Source organism: Rutidosis leptorrhynchoides, chromosome 8 (assembly GCF_046630445.1).
Source record: "Rutidosis leptorrhynchoides isolate AG116_Rl617_1_P2 chromosome 8, CSIRO_AGI_Rlap_v1, whole genome shotgun sequence".
In the NCBI taxonomy this organism is placed as follows: Eukaryota; Viridiplantae; Streptophyta; class Magnoliopsida; order Asterales; family Asteraceae; genus Rutidosis; species Rutidosis leptorrhynchoides.
The window spans coordinates 337,580,763-337,594,269 of NC_092340.1; positions in this window are offsets into that span (position 1 = coordinate 337,580,763).

Sequence of the window (13,507 nt, forward strand, 5' to 3'; positions counted from 1 at the left end):
AAACAAGATTTGTTTGGTTATACAGATGCAGATTATTTATCCGATCTACATAAAGCTAAATCTCAAACTGGATATGTATTCCTAAATGGAGGCACCGCAATATCATGACGTTCTCAAAACAAACACTTGTTGCAACATCATCAAATCATGCCGAAGTGATTGCATTACATGAAGCTACTCGGGAATGATTTTAGTTAAGATCAATGATACAAATCATTATTGATTCTTGTGGACTAGAACGCTATAAAAGCGTAACAACTATCTATGAAGATAATACAGCTTACATAATACAAATGAAAGAAGAGTATCAAAAATGACAGAACAAAACATAAATGCTGACGAGGCGCTAAAGCTATAAACGGTCTTAACGGTCATAAGTTTGATGGAAAAGAATGGTATGTTGGTAAGGCTCAGAAAAGACTACAAGAGAATAGGAATTGAAACAAGGGTTTGAGCAAACCATGAAGGAGACTGTAGACAAATCACAGGGGCTAAACTTGTACATAAAAGATTTAGATGATACAGTTTCAGATGAAAACCTCAGATTCTTCTCATATACTCAAGATCTCGTAAAAGACAACCAGATTAAAATGAGATACGTTCAATCAACAACTCTGCTGATCTTTATACCAAAGCACTGCCAACTGCTATTTTCAGAACACACGTTCATAATATTGACATGAGGCATGTTCAGAAGATGTAACAACTCAGACGTTGCCTACTTGAGGGGGAGTCAACTCTATGCTGCACTCTTTTTCCCTTAGCTAAAGTTTTATCCCAATGGGTTTTCTTTAGCAAGGTTTTTAACGAGGCAGTACTAGTTATTCTCTAATAAAATTGTCATCCAAGGGGGAGTGTTATAAAATATCTAGATTGGATGTTAATTTTATTATTATTATATTTCTTGCATAGTAATATTTTATGCTATAAATAGACATGTATGGTAGCCATTTAAGGTGCACCATTTTTCTCTTGAAATATCAATATCAATATTTCTTCTCTCCTTCTTCTCTCTTTTTCTCTCTTTGTTCTTATAACCATTAAAGGTAGTTATAAGCCTACTGAATTATAACACGTACTTAATTATTGTGAGTATAGGAGTGTTAAATTAAATTTCTTTTAGTTTTCTATATTATTTTTGTATTAAAATAACTATACTATTTTATGTTTTTAAATTCTTTTTTTTTGTTTTTCATTTAAATATTTTTGTTAATTATTTTTTATCGATTATTTGTCAATTGAAGTTAAAATGATTTCAACGGACGGACTCATAATCTATGTGTTAGTATTCAATAATAATGTTTTCGCTACAAATGTTAACAATAATAAAGGTTTTTTTAATTCTAATTGTATTATACATTTGACATAAGTATCAATATAAAGTTATCGACTACAAATTTATATAAATGTCGTGCAACGCACGATCTCATAAAACTAGTATATATATGTATATTGTAACGACCCTACTTTTTCGACTTTTATTTATATTTATTTCATTCACGAAACTGCGTATTTGTGCGTACTGAGATAGATTATATTCTGGGGTCATTAATTATGTTAATTACTTTCGTTAATGCCTTACAACGTGTTTTTAAGTACTAGATTACTTAACGTGATCCTTGATTGCTTTTACGACCGTTAGTGTCACTTATCGCTTTAAACAAGCTACGAACTTAGCATACGTTAAACTTTTGCCATAATTGGGATATTATGGCTACGTAAACGTAATTGTTACTTATTAATGACGATTACTTAGTTTTATGGTTCCTTAATTATGCTTAAGTTTTTTACTTGGGCTTACTAGTTACCTTATTGGGCTTAACACCTTAATGGGCTTCCATGGTGTGACGATCCGGAAATTTCCGACCAAATTTAAACTCTAATCTTCATATGTTTCTGACACGATAAGCAAAGTTTATTAAATTGAATATCAAGAATTTTAAACTATGTTCATACATTCATTTGACCTCGACCAAATTCCAACGATTCACGAACCATTAGATGAACGGATATGATTATATAGGTATATGTGTATATATTATAACTTGAAAACATTAACAAAGTATTAGACGTATAATACTTTACATAAACGTATTTGTTCAAATAGTTATCGATGGAATTAAAAGATGATATCAAATGATTGATTTAACATATACATTGAATTATGATTACGAGTCTTTGTTAAGAGGTCCACTTTGATTTAGAAAACCTTTCCTTTTTAACGATATTCGGAATAAATGGAAAAGTGATCTTCGAGTAAGGACAAAGTGCCAAGTAGCGAGAGCATGTCAGATTGGTGGAAATTTCTGTTAAATTCCAATACATGCCTTACAATAATTGCCTCGTGATTTTTGATAAGATAAATTAATTAACCTTCATATTAGGTATTGTGAAAGTGAAATTAGGGAATATAGGTAAATTAGAAAATAGATATTGACAAGTTAAATAGATCGACATTTTACATTAAAATGATTCCTTGCGTTTGATTTTTTCTTTAGACTTAATCCTATGAGTCATGATTAAACTAGAAGTTAAAACCTTGAAACTTGATATGATTCATATATGATTTTACGTTCATAAACGTAAACGTCATTTCGATATAATAGATTTTTAAAAAACGTCTTATGACATAACAACTTCTACTATTATAACCTTTGTAATAAAATGATTTGGAATATAAAGTAATTGGAATATTTAAATGTCTTTGTAAACATTTTTCATATAAATAAAGTATATCAATATTAAACTTTAAAAATACAAAAGTTACGAAATAGTAATTCTTAATATTTAAACGAATTCTAAATATATAAGTTTTGAATGACATTAGTTTTGAAAAACTACATTAAGTAAATAGTTCAAATTTATATTTCGAAATGAAAATATAAATATATATAATTTAGTCATAAAACGTCTTGAATTAAACTAATATATTTTGACAAACAACGAACCACTGATTTATAGAAGCAAATGACCACAACGCTCAATTTTATAAGTTACATTTATTATAAGATAATTTATTGATGAGTAAGTCAAATTATTAATAAGGGTACACGTCGCGTAACGTAAAAGGCTAGTTTTCTAAGCGTACGAAAATGCGTTCGAGAAACCGGAACCGGTACATAAGTCGAGTAACAACGTACAAGTCATCGGTGCTAAAATTACAAGTCAACTATGCACGTGAATATAATATAATATTTAATTAATCATATGAATTAAATAATTATTTATGATGTATGGTCTTTTTACGCTAGTATTATGCTTCTGCTTTTAATATTGTGTTGTAGACACTAAAGGTCATCTAGTTGATATATATTAATATTAAAAACTGTCGGCAACAAAAATTTATACGAATATGGGTTGGTCACATGATCCATGCGAACGCATGGTATTTTAACATGACACTCATGTGATCGCATGAGTGTCGGTTCCAGCTCAAGTCTATAAATTAAAATCGAGTTCTGGTTCTAAATTCATTCCTCAATCTCTCTCGACATCTCCATATATAAATATATATTATTTTTACTATTATTATTATTATTATTATTATTATTATTATTAATCATATGATTATTATTAGTAGTATTAGGAGCGATATTATTAGTATTTATACATAAAATACTACGACGGAGTGTTGATCGAGTAATTTAAAAATGGGTTTTTCGAGTGGGATAGGGCTAAGGAAATTATGGGTTATAGCTATGGAGGTGATGGGTAATGTTCGAGGGTATGCTCGTGAGGTCGATCTAGTGTTTATCATCTCCGTTGCGTCTACGTACCTTTCCTGCAATATTGAATCTCAATATTGATACGTGAGTACTCGTAATTTAATTTTTACATACTAATAGTGTATCCCTGACTAGTGCTCGAGTATATAGGATTATGCATTCTTGTACTTTTGATATTGCCGTTAGATAGGTTATGTTAAATCCTAAATTAGTTACATATGCGGTTGAGATAAGGTATAAGATATGCATGTCATTGGAAAGCTAGCGAAAAATTAAGAACTTTTCATTTAGATATCGAATGGTTTCGATGAACGGATTAGAAGTTATAGTCAATTGAATTTTTGTATTATTATTAAAAATGATTATTATTATCGTCGTTATTATCATCGTTCTAGTTTTTATCAATTATTATTATTATTATTATTATTATTATTATTATTATTATTATTATTATTATTATTATTATGATTATTATTATTATGATTATTATTATTATCATTATCCATAAAAAGTATTATCATTAATATTATCGTAATATTTATTACCATTTGTATTATTATAACTAGAAACTAATAGTAGTAACACCTAATTATTATAATTACTATTATTATCATTAACATGAACGCGATATAAAAGACGATTAAAAGCTATTAAATGAATCGATTAAGAAATAATGTGTATGAGTATCATGATGAAATTAAAATATTGTAAGATATTGATTTAGATAAAATTATCGTTTTTATTATTTTTATCATTACTATTATTATTAAAAGTATCGTTAGTATTAAAACTATCATTTTAACAAAAATTATCATAGAAATGTCATTGTTATTATAAAATATTATTATTATTACCATTTAAATAAAATTATTATTTTAAAATTAATATTAAAAAGTATCGTAAATATTAAGGTTATCATAATTAGAATTATCATTTTATCATAATATCATTTTTTTTAAATACAAATATTGATATTGTTATTAATAGAATAATAATAATTATTATTACAAAATAATACAACTTTTACTTATTATCATTATCAATGTTATTTTATCAAATAAATATGTAATACAAATAATATAATTACCTTAATAAAACCTATCATAATATTTTTATGATATTAAATAAACTTTATAAATTTTATTACTTAAGATATATAAAAGTATATTTTTATATAAAGTTTTATTTATTAATAAATGAATTATATTATTTACTCTAATAAATCTTTTAAAAATATAAAATGACGATATTTAAACTATATAATAATCATGTATAAATTTTGGAAATCAGTTTGAGTCAAATTGACTTTTGTTGACTTTTGCATATTAGTCTCGAGCATTAGGATTGTGGTACACTATAACTTGACCTAATTTGTTAGACAAATATTGACCAACATACAAGTATATATATTTAATTTAGGTTCGTGAATTCGAGGCCAACCTTGCACTTGTTCAATGATGTTATATGTATTTTTACTACGAAATACAGTATGGTGAGTTTCATTTGCCTTTTTTTTTACCCTTTATATTTTTGGGCTGAGAATACATGCGAAATTTTTATAAATGTTTTACGAAATAGACACAAGTAATCGAAACTACATTATATGGTTGAATGATCGAAGCCGAATATGCCCCTTTTGCTTGGTAGCCTAAGAATTAGTAAACCAATCTACTAATTGACGTGAATCCTAAAGATAGATCTATTGGGCCTAACAAACCCCATCTTAAGTACCGGATGCTTTAGTACTTCGAAATCGTTTTTATCATGTCCGATGGATGTCCCGGAATGATAGGGGATATTCTTATATGCATCTTGTTAATGTCGGTTACCAGGTGTTCAATCCATATGAATTATTTTTGTCTCTATGCATGGGACGTATGTTTATGAGAAATGGAAATGAAATTCTTGTGGTCTATTAAAATGATGGAAATGAATGATTATGATAAACTAATGAACTCACCAACCTTTTGGTTGACACTTTAAAGCATGTTTATTCTCAGGTATGAAAGAAATCTTCCGCTGTGCATTTGTTCATTTTAAGGATATTACTTGAAGTCATTCATGGCATATTTCGAAGAACGTTGCATTCGAGTCATTGAGTTCATCAAAGATTATTATTAAGTCAATTTATCGTTGGATAGTGGATATTATGAAATTGTATGCATGCCTGTCAATTTTTGATGTAAAGAAAGTTTGTCTTTTAAAAACGAATGTAATGTTTGTAAAATGTATCATATAGAGGTCAAATACCTCGCGATGTAATCAACTATTGTGAATTGTTTATAATGTATATGAACGGGTCCTTTCACATGGCCCAACCTACCTAACTTAGTAGGCTAGTTAGTGGACTAATTAACCCATGTGATTAAGATTTAGCCCATGGAAGTATTAAGACAAAATTTTTCAAGCATGCTTAAGTACTACACCTACAACATTTAACCTTACATGCCATGCCACCCAACATATCACTATCACCATTGTACCACCACCATGAAAAGCAAATGGTCCCCTCCCCCCACCTCATGGTGACCGTCGGCCACCACTCCCACCATCACCATCATTTTATTTTATTTTATTTTTCTTTATTTGATAAATACCAACACTTCATTCATTTTTCATTTCATTCAAACTCACACACTTCTTTCTACTTTCTCACTCTAAAATTCTCTCTCAAATACTTGAAGAACTTGTAAGTTCTTAACTTCTTTTTCCTTCTTTTCTTACTTTAATTCATAAGATCATCATCATCATGAACAAAGATTCAAGTTTTGTAACTTGAATCTTCATAACTTTTGTTGATTTACACTTTATTTTGAAAAGTTTTCAAGAACATGATGGATTCATGCTTCTTAGCTTTGAATCTTCATAATCTTGTTAGATCTAAGTTTACTTACTTAAGATCTCTTTATTTATGTTTAAAAATCAAAACCCATGTTTATGATCTTCATGTAACTTGAAGATCCAACACTTTACTTTATGGATCTTCAAGAAATTTTGAAATACAAGCTTACTAGCTTGATGTTTCTACAAAAAGTTGAGATAAGATCAAGGTTTGTTAGTTTATGATCTTCTTTTGTTTGTTGTAGTTTAGATTTGTGACTTGTGTTATCATGAAACAAAAGATGCAAGCTCACTAGCTTGAGATCTCATAAGTATTGTTGGAAATCTAAGCTCACTAGCTTAGGGTTTCATTTTTTTGTTTGATCTAAGTTGTGTAACTTATGATCTTCTATTTTGTTTAAGAGAAAGCTTATTAGCTTATGATCACTTACTTTACAAGATCTAAGTTTCCTAACTTATGGCTGTGTAAAAGTTGAAAGTCTAAGTGTTATGACTTAGGGTTTCACCAAGAACATGAGATCTAGACTTTGTAGTCTAAGGTCTTTAATATTTAGCTAAGATCTAAGCTCTCTAGCTTAAGGTCTTGCTTATTTAGTTTGATTCAAAGTTTATAGCTTAATAGAACTTGTGATTGTGTTGAAACTAGGAATTGATGTAACTTTGGTTCATCATCTTGCTCAAAATCGTACATGAGTTGTTATTTGTTTCCTAGTCTTAACTTTGTGTGTTGATGGTTAAACCTTAGTCAAAGTGATGCTAAAACATCAAGAGTTGTACACTTGAGGCTTATACGCATCAAGGATGAGAACTGTGATGAACATCAAACACCGAGAAACCCACCGGAGCACTTGCTTTCTGTTTTCAGGGTTTGATCAGGATCCTAGACTACTGGAAAAGTTGATTTCCAGATAGTTCGGTTCGAGTAGGTGACTTTTCGTTTAGGCCTCGCCTAAATCCGATGTACGGTTTAGGATTTATAGCCTTCCGAAAGTCACTACGCCCTTGTAACGTTGTGCTGAAATTTCTGACCTACTCGCACTTAGACCATCGCCACGGTCAAACGAAGAAGAGTTAGGTTCTGAAAATTGGTCAGCAGTTAGAGGACTCACATACGAAGCCATGGCCACTGGCCTTGAGTCATTTCAGTTTGTATAGAGGTCGTAGCAGCTGAAAGAAGTCAGCCTTTGTTTCGGTCTCTATCCTTGATTGAAAACTTACTTTACTTTTTACGTATGATGTTGATGATGATGATACTTAAGACCTAACTTACATGCTTTTAAACCTTTGGGAACGAATTACTGACTTAGTAACTTTTGACTTAGGTTGAGGACCTTTCGGACCGACTTACTTGCTTACTTACCTCGTATCGACTTTTAGTGCTTATTCACCGTGAGTTATAGCATCCCTTTTTACTTCAACTATTTTTGGGACTGAGAATACATGCGCTTTTTACGTTTTACTTACTAGGCACGAGTACTTAAACTTATTGTATGTGTGGGTTACATAACGGCATAAACTTTCCCTTAGCTCGGTAACGTTTTGAAATGTCCCGTTCTTATTGATTAAAAACGTTCCATATTAATTGATTTCGTTGCGAGGTTTTGACCTCTATATGAGACGTTTTTCAAAGACTGCATTCATTTTTAAAACAAACCATAACCTTTATTTCATAAATAAAGGTTTAAAAAGCTATACGTAGATTATCAAATAATGATAATCTAAAATATCCTGTTTACACACGACCATTACATAATGGTTTACAATACAAATATGTTACATCGAAATCAGTTTCTTGAATGCAGTTTTTACACAATATCATACAAACATGGACTCCAAATCTTGTCCTTATTTTAGTATGCAACAGCGGAAGCTCTTAATATTCACCTGAGAATAAACATGCTTTAAACGTCAACAAAAATGTTGGTGAGTTATAGGTTTAACCTATATATATCAAATCGTAACAATAGACCACAAGATTTCATATTTCAATACACATCCCATACATAGAGATAAAAATTCATTCATATGGTGAACACCTGGTAACCGACATTAACAAGATGCATATATAAGAATATCCCCATCATTCCGGGACACCCTTCGGATATGATATAAATTTCGAAGTACTAAAGCATCCGGTACTTTGGATGGGGTTTGTTAGGCCCAATAGATCTATCTTTAGGATTCGCGTCAATTAGGGTGTCTGTTCCCTAATTCTTAGATTACCAGACTTAATAAAAAGGGGCATATTCGATTTCGATAATTCAGCCATAGAATGTAGTTTCACGTACTTGTGTCTATTTTGTAAATCATTTATAAAACCTGCATGTATTCTCATCTCAAAAATATTAGATTTTAAAAGTGGGACTATAACTCACTTTCACAGATTTTTACTTCGTCGGGAAGTAAGACTTGGCCACTGGTTGATTCACGAACCTATAACAATATATACATATATATCAAAGTATGTTCAAAATATATTTACAACACTTTTAATATATTTTGATGTTTTAAGTTTATTAAGTCAGCTGTCCTCATTAGTAACCTACAACTAGTTGTCCACAGTTAGATGTACAGAAATAAATCGATAAATATTATCTTGAATCAATCCACGACCCAGTGTATACGTATCTCAGTATTGATCACAACTCAAACTATATATATTTTGGAATCAACCTCAACCCTGTATAGCTAACTCCAACATTCACATATAGAGTGTCTATGGTTGTTCCGAAATATATATAGATGTGTCGACATGATAGGTCGAAACATTGTATACGTGTCTATGGTATCTCAAGATTACATAATATACAATACAAGTTGATTAAGTTATGGTTGGAATAGATTTGTTACCAATTTTCACGTAGCTAAAATGAGAAAAATTATCCAATCTTGTTTTACCCATAACTTCTTCATTTTAAATCCGTTTTGAGTGAATCAAATTGCTATGGTTTCATATTGAACTCTATTTTATGAATATAAACAGAAAAAGTATAGGTTTGTAGTCCGAAAAATAAGTTACAAGTCATTTTTGTAAAGGTAGTCATTTCAGTCGAAAGAACGACGTCTAGATGACCATTTTAGAAAACATACTTCCACTTTGAGTGTAACCATAATTTTTGGATATAGTTTCATGTTCATAATAAAAATCATTTTCTCAGAATAACAACTTTTAAATCAAAGTTTATCATAGTTTTTAATTAACTAACCCAAAACAGCCCGCGGTGTTACTACGACGGCGTAAATCCGGTTTTACGGTGTTTTTCGTGTTTCCAGATTTTAAATCATTAAGTTAGCATATCATATAGATATAGAACATGTGTTTAGTTGATTTTAAAAGTCAAGTTAGAAGGATTAACTTTTGTTTGCGAACAAGTTTAGAATTAACTAAACTATGTTCTAGTGATTACGAGTTTAAACCTTCGAATAAGATAGTATTATATATATGAATCGAATGATGTTATGAACATCATTACTACCTTAAGTTTAGTAGGTAAACCTACTGGAAGTGACAAGAAATGATCTAGCTTCAAAGGATCTTGGATGGCTTGAAAGTTCTTGAAGTAGGATCATGACACAAAAACAAGTTCAAGTAAGATTTTTACTCGAATTAAGATAGTTTATAGTTATAGAAATTGAATCAAAGTTTGAATATGAATATTACCTTGAATAAGAAAGATAACCTACTGTATATAACAAAGGTTTCTTGATCTTAGATGATTACTTGGAATGGATTAGAAAGCTTGAAAGTAAATTAGTAAACTTGAAGGGATTTTTGAAGTGTTCTTGAAGTGTTCTTCCTATGATGATTATAGCTTGATTCTTGAAGTGATTTTTGATGAAGATGATGATTAACTACTGTAAAAATACGTTCATAATAGTGTGTGTGTGTTGAGAGAGAATTAGAAAGAGAATTGGAAGTGAAATGGAGTGAATGATGAGTGGTAATTGGTGAGTGGTGAGTGGGGTTAAAAGGAGTTCTAGTTAGTTGACTAGCTCATGGTAGAAGTTAAAATTGATTAGTCATACATGACATAATCAAGAGTGGAATCCCATGCTAGTTCCTATTGGTATATACCCATAGTAAGTACGTTTTGAAGCTGTGTATAATACGGGTAAGAATACGACTAGAATTCTTGATGAAAGAAAAGAATGGGAAAGTAACTGTAACCATTTTCGTTAAGTATGAGTGTTTTGATATATGTCTTGAAGTCTTCCAAAAGTATTTTAATACATCTAAATACACTACATGTATATACATTTTAATTGAGTCGTTAAGTCATCGTTAGTCGTTACATGTAAGTGTTGTTTTGAAACCTTTAAGTTAACGATCTCAATTAATGTTGTTAACCCATTGTTTATTATATCTAATGAGATGTTAAATTATTATATTATCATGATATTATGATATATTAATATATCTTAATATGATATATATACATTTAAATGTCGTTACAACGATAATCGTTACATATATGTCTCGTTTCGAAATCCTTAAGTTAGTAGTCTTGTTTATATGTATATAACTCATTGTTAATATACTTATGGAGATACTTACTTATAATAATCTCATGTTAACCATATGTATATCCATATGTATATCGTCATGTCGTTTTTACAAGTTTTAACGTTCGTGAATCGCCGGTCAACTTGGGTGGTCAATTGTCTATATGAAACATATTTCAATTAATCAAGTCTTAACAAGTTTGATTGCTTAACATGTTGGAAACATTTAATCATGTAAATATCAATCTCCATTAATATATATAAACATGGAAAAGTTCGGGTCACTACAGTACCTACCCGTTAAATAAATTTCGTCTCGAAATTTTAAGCTGTTGAAGGTGTTGACGAATCTTCTGGAAATAGATGCGGGTATTTCTTCTTCATCTGATCTTCACACTCCCAGGTGAACTCGGGTCCTCTACGAGCATTCCATCGAACCTTAACAATTGGTATCTTGTTTTGCTTAAGTCTTTTAACCTCACGATCCATTATTTCGACGGGTTCTTCGATGAATTGGAGTTTTTCGTTGATTTGGATTTCATCTAACGGAATAGTGAGATCTTCTTTAGCAAAACATTTCTTCAAATTCGAGACGTGGAAAGTGTTATGTACAGCCGCGAGTTGTTGAGGTAACTCAAGTCGGTAAGCTACTGGTCCGACACGATCAATAATCTTGAATGGTCCAATATACCTTGGATTTAATTTCCCTCGTTTACCAAATCGAACAACGACTTTCCAAGGTGCAACTTTAAGCATGACCATCTCTCCAATTTCAAATTCTATATCTTTTCTTTTAATGTCAGCGTAGCTCTTTTGTCGACTTTGGGCGGTTTTCAACCGTTGTTGAATTTGGATGATCTTCTCGGTAGTTTCTTGTATAATCTCCGGACCTGTAATCTGTCTATCCCCCACTTCACTCTAACAAATCGAAGACCTGCACTTTCTACCATAAAGTGCTTCAAACGGCGCCATCTCAATGCTTGAATGGTAGCTGTTGTTGTAGGAAAATTCTGCTAACGGTAGATGTCGATCCCAACTGTTTCCGAAATCAATAACACATGCTCGTAGCATGTCTTCAAGCGTTTGTATCGTCCTTTCGCTCTGCCCATCAGTTTGTGGATGATAGGCAGTACTCATGTCTAGACGAGTTCCTAATGCTTGCTGTAATGTCTGCCAGAATCTTGAAATAAATCTGCCATCCCTATCAGAGATAATAGAGATTGGTATTCCATGTCTGGAGATGACTTCCTTCAAATACAGTCGTGCTAACTTCTCCATCTTGTCATCTTCTCTTATTGGCAGGAAGTGTGCTGATTTGGTGAGACGATTAACTATTACCCAAATAGTATCAAAACCACTTGCAGTCCTTGGCAATTTAGTGATGAAATCCATGGTAATGTTTTCCCATTTCTATTCTGGGATTTCGGGTTGTTGAAGTAGACCTGATGGTTTCTGATGCTCAGCTTTGACCTTAGAACACATCAAACATTCTCCTACGTATTTAGCAACATCGGCTTTCATACCCGGCCACCAAAAATGTTTCTTGAGATCCTTGTACATCTTCCCCGTTCCAGGATGTATTGAGTATCTGGTTTTATGAGCTTCTCTAAGTACCATTTCTCTCATATCTCCAAATTTTGGTACCCAAATCCTTTCAGCCCTATACCGGATTCCGTCTTCCCGAATATTAAGATGCTGCTCCGATCCTTTGGGTATTTCATCCTTTAAATTTCGTTCTTTTAAAACTCCTTGTTGCGCCTCCTTTATTTGAGTAGTAAGGTTATTATGAATCATTATATTCATAGATTTTACTCGAATGGGTTCTCTGTCCTTCCTGCTCAAGGCATCGGCTACCACATTTGCCTTCCCCGGGTGGTAACGAATCTCAAAATCGTAATCATTCAACAATTCAATCCACCTACGCTGCCTCATATTCAGTTGTTTCTGATTAAATATGTATTGAAGACTTTTGTGGTCGGTATATATAATACTTTTGACCCCATATAAGCAGTGCCTCCAAGTCTTTAATTCAAAAACAACCGCGCCTAATTCCAAATCATGCGTCGTATAATTTTGTTCGTGAATCTTCAATTGTCTAGGCGCATAAGCAATCACCTTCGTTCGTTGCATTAATACACAACCGAGACCTTGCTTTGATGCGTCACAATAAATCACAAAATCATCATTTCCTTCAGGCAATGACAATATAGGTGCCGTAGTTAGCTTTTTCTTCAATAACTGAAACGCTTTCTCTTGTTCATCATTCCATTCAAATTTCTTCCCTTTATGCGTTAATGCAGTCAAGGGTTTTGCTATTCTGGAAAAGTCTTGGATGAACCTTCTGTAGTAACCAGCTAGTCCTAAAAACTGGCGTATGTGTTTCAGAGTTTTCGGGGTTTCCCACTTTTCAACAGTTTCTATCTTTGCCGGATCCACCT